Raw genomic sequence first — 4,814 nt, 5'->3', positions numbered from 1 at the left:
TTTAACACACTCATGATACACGAGAGGTTTAAAAAACTTTTAAAACTTTTAAAACTTTTTGACCTATGTATTTAAAAGCAATTCTAAAGTTAAAAAGTGTAGCATAGGCCCCTCGCAGAATGTTCTTAATATGATCCTCAGGTTATAGTTTTCTATCTAAAACCACCCCTAGATCTCTTTCTTGATCAGAATTCTTTATAGATCTCAGTGGCTCGATCATAGAAACTGCTCTAAATCCTTGTTGGCCTGGATTGTGGAGGTCATTGGTCTCTATAAAACTAGTAATCTGACTCCTGATCACTCTCAAATAATTTTATTATGTGGGATGTTAGTGCAACTGGTCTATAATTCTTTGCCAATGCTTGTGTTGTGTTGTGTTGTTTTGGTAGTGATGTGCAATGTGTTGTTTTGGTAGTGATTCGTCCAGTTCTGGTAGTAGTGCGGTTGTTGTGTAGTGTAGTACTTGTGTGCTTGTTAATGACTTGTATTCCAGTCTTGTGGGTATCTCCTTTCCCCTACGGGCCAACTGCTTTGTTCTTACCTAGCATTTTGCTTTGTTTGGGTATGAATGTTTGTGTGCCGTATATTTTGCAAAATTTGCCATATATCTCATTATTTACTCCTCTGCCTAGCAACAAGTCTGTCTAATTATACTCATTAACTGTTTTTCAAAGTTCCCCATAGTGTCCTTTATTGAAATCGAGTTCATGAACCGTTTCAATGTTCTTATTTTCTTCTAGATTATATCTTAAAGTATATTTAAATGTTATTGTTATTATTGTTATTAAATGTTATTGTGACATTGCATTGCAATTGAGCTATGTTGTTTACCATACCGTTCATTTCGTGAGTATAAGTATAGATGCCACACTTGTGACAGGTAAAACCATGCCTTTTTTGAAAAACAGCACCGTCTGTTGCACGTAAGAGCAACCCACACTATATTATGTTGCGATATTATTTCAATATTTCCGATTGTATTGATAATTTGAATTTTCATAGATTTCAATTTATTTTCATTTCGATTTAATAATTTTGTGTGACATTGCATTGAAATTCAGCTGTGTTGTTTACCATACTGTTCATTTCATGAGTATAGTTTATTTTTTTATTTTTTTCATTTCATTTTTTTAGCTGTTCTTATTTTTCAGTGATGGGAATATCAGATCATTTGATGTTCCCAATTTTCTGATGGAAGCATCAGACCATTATAGAATGCATCGGATGAGGTAGTTTGGAATGGTGGGGAGGACGAGAGGGGGGTATGGTGGGGAAGACGAGGGGACAGAGGAGAGGGTAATGGTGGGGAGGACGAGGGGACTGGGGAGTTGGGGATGGTGGGGACAGGGGAATGCTGGGGAGGACAAAGGGACAGGTGAATGGGAGATGGTGGGGGAGGAAGAAGGACAGGGGAGGGGAAAATGGTAAGGAGGACGATGGGACAGGGAAGTGGGAATAGTGGGGATGATGTGGGGACAGGGAAGTGGGAAGGACGAGAGGACTGTGGAATGGGGAATAGCAAAGTGAATTATAATTATATATATTAATTAATTCTTATAAATTTCCAGAAGCCTGTATCAACACCCACACTAATGCAACTGAAAGAGATGTTGAGACAAGTATTGCTGATATGTTGAAGAACGCCCCAAACAAACTCGGTGGAAACAGATACAAGGTAAAGTTTGCCAATTTGCTGTAGTCTAATTCAATTTCTTTTTAGTAATCTTCGAGAACATTTATGCTATGAATAAGATAAAATAATGTAACTGATTTTGATTTATTTACTATTTATTATTTATTTACCGTTATTAGTATAATAGATCTCGTAATAATTTTGCAAAAATAATGGCATTTACTATTTTAAAAAGCTCGGGTGCAGGGGGGGGGGTTATGTAAAAGCCTGGTTTGTGCCTCGGAGAGGCTATGGGATCCAGTAAGATCGTCCTTCCTTTCCTCCCTAGAATCTGGATGTAGCAGGTGCTCAATTGTCAAAAGTGAAAAATTGGTTTTGTCTTCCGAATGCACCATTTCTGTAAATTTGCTAATAATCTTTTAAAAATAGTAAATGCCATTATTTTTGCAAAATTATTACGAGATCTATTATACTAATAACGGTTTGATAAAATACAGTAGACTGCCTACTGGATAATAGTTCCAGTCCACCTGTAGACAGGGATCTCACATCAGCTTGTATATTATACAAGGATAAGATTTGATTTACTTTTGTATTTATATGCATATATGCATTTATATGCATTATTCTCTAGAATAATAGATCTCGTAATAATTTTGCAAAAATAGTGGCATTTACTATTTTAAAAAGCTCGGGTGCAGGGGGGGGGGGGGGTTTGTGTAAAAGCCTGGTTTGTGCCTCGGAGAGGCTATGGGATCCAGTAAGATCGTCCTTCCTTTCCTCCCTAGAATCTGGATGTAGCAGGTGCTCAATTGTCAAAAGTGAAAAATTGGTTTTGTCTTCCGAATGCACCATTTGTGTAAATTTGCTAATAATCTTTTAAAAATAGTAAATGCCATTATTTTTGCAAAATTATTACGAGATCTATTATACTAATAACGGTTTGATAAAATACAGTAGACTGCCTACTGGATAATAGTTCCAGTCCACCTGTAGACAGGGATCTCACATCAGCTTGTATATTATACAAGGATAAGATTTGATTTACTTTTGTATTTATATGCATATATGCATTTATATGCATTATTCTCTAGAATAATAGATCTCGTAATAATTTTGCAAAAATAGTGGCATTTACTATTTTAAAAAGCTCGGGTGCAGGGGGGGGGGGGGTTTGTGTAAAAGCCTGGTTTGTGCCTCGGAGAGGCTATGGGATCCAGTAAGATCGTCCTTCCTTTCCTCCCTAGAATCTGGATGTAGCAGGTGCTCAATTGTCAAAAGTGAAAAATTGGTTTTGTCTTCCGAATGCACCATTTCTGTAAATTTGCTAATAATCTTTTAAAAATAGTAAATGCCATTATTTTTGCAAAATTATTACGAGATCTATTATACTAATAACGGTTTGATAAAATACAGTAGACTGCCTACTGGATAATAGTTCCAGTCCACCTGTAGACAGGGATCTCACATCAGCTTGTATATTATACAAGGATAAGATTTGATTTACTTTTGTATTTATATGCATATATGCATTTATATGCATTATTCTCTAGAATAATAGATCTCGTAATAATTTTGCAAAAATAGTGGCATTTACTATTTTAAAAAGCTCGGGTGCAGGGGGGGGGGGTTTGTGTAAAAGCCTGGTTTGTGCCTCGGAGAGGCTATGGGATCCAGTAAGATCGTCCTTCCTTTCCTCCCTAGAATCTGGATGTAGCAGGTGCTCAATTGTCAAAAGTGAAAAATTGGTTTTGTCTTCCGAATGCACCATTTCTGTAAATTTGCTAATAATCTTTTAAAAATAGTAAATGCCATTATTTTTGCAAAATTATTACGAGATCTATTATACTAATAACGGTTTGATAAAATACAGTAGACTGCCTACTGGATAATAGTTCCAGTCCACCTGTAGACAGGGATCTCACATCAGCTTGTATATTATACAAGGATAAGATTTGATTTACTTTTGTATTTATATGCATATATGCATTTATATGCATTATTCTCTAGAATAATAGATCTCGTAATAATTTTGCAAAAATAGTGGCATTTACTATTTTAAAAAGCTCGGGTGCAGGGGGGGGGGGTTTGTGTTAAAGCCTGGTTTGTGCCTCGGAGAGGCTATGGGATCCAGTAAGATCGTCCTTCCTTTCCTCCCTAGAATCTGGATGTAGCAGGTGCTCAATTGTCAAAAGTGAAAAATTGGTTTTGTCTTCCGAATGCACCATTTCTGTAAATTTGCTAATAATCTTTTAAAAATAGTAAATGCCATTATTTTTGCAAAATTATTACGAGATCTATTATACTAATAACGGTTTGATAAAATACAGTAGACTGCCTACTGGATAATAGTTCCAGTCCACCTGTAGACAGGGATCTCACATCAGCTTGTATATTATACAAGGATAAGATTTGATTTACTTTTGTATTTATATGCATATATGCATTTATATGCATTATTCTCTAGAATAATAGATCTCGTAATAATTTTGCAAAAATAGTGGCATTTACTATTTTAAAAAGCTCGGGTGCAGGGGGGGGGGGGTTTGTGTAAAAGCCTGGTTTGTGCCTCGGAGAGGCTATGGGATCCAGTAAGATCGTCCTTCCTTTCCTCCCTAGAATCTGGATGTAGCAGGTGCTCAATTGTCAAAAGTGAAAAATTGGTTTTGTCTTCCGAATGCACCATTTCTGTAAATTTGCTAATAATCTTTTAAAAATAGTAAATGCCATTATTTTTGCAAAATTATTACGAGATCTATTATACTAATAACGGTTTGATAAAATACAGTAGACTGCCTACTGGATAATAGTTCCAGTCCACCTGTAGACAGGGATCTCACATCAGCTTGTATATTATACAAGGATAAGATTTGATTTACTTTTGTATTTATATGCATATATGCATTTATATGCATTATTCTCTAGAATAATAGATCTCGTAATAATTTTGCAAAAATAGTGGCATTTACTATTTTAAAAAGCTCGGGTGCAGGGGGGGGGGGTTTGTGTAAAAGCCTGGTTTGTGCCTCGGAGAGGCTATGGGATCCAGTAAGATCGTCCTTCCTTTCCTCCCTAGAATCTGGATGTAGCAGGTGCTCAATTGTCAAAAGTGAAAAATTGGTTTTGTCTTCCGAATGCACCATTTCTGTAAATTTGCTAATAATCTTTTAAAAATAGTAAA

The 4,814-nt window shown here is 35.9% G+C and overlaps 1 long non-coding RNA gene across 1 annotated transcript in view; it reads left to right on the top strand.

The window, feature by feature from the left end:
* Positions 1-1,571: 1,571 nt before the first annotated feature.
* Positions 1,572-4,814, top strand: part of LOC138363820 (uncharacterized) — a 5,032-nt gene continuing 1,789 nt past the window's right edge. The window contains exon 1 of the long non-coding RNA XR_011228140.1: positions 1,572-1,675. This is a non-coding gene — a long non-coding RNA (uncharacterized lncRNA). The remainder of the gene's footprint in view (positions 1,676-4,814) is intronic.

This window comes from Procambarus clarkii, chromosome 11 (genome assembly GCF_040958095.1).
Source record: "Procambarus clarkii isolate CNS0578487 chromosome 11, FALCON_Pclarkii_2.0, whole genome shotgun sequence".
Lineage (NCBI taxonomy): Eukaryota > Metazoa > Arthropoda > Malacostraca > Decapoda > Cambaridae > Procambarus > Procambarus clarkii.
Note: the sequence above shows the minus strand (reverse complement) of the source record. Positions and strands in the feature narration are given on the sequence as shown.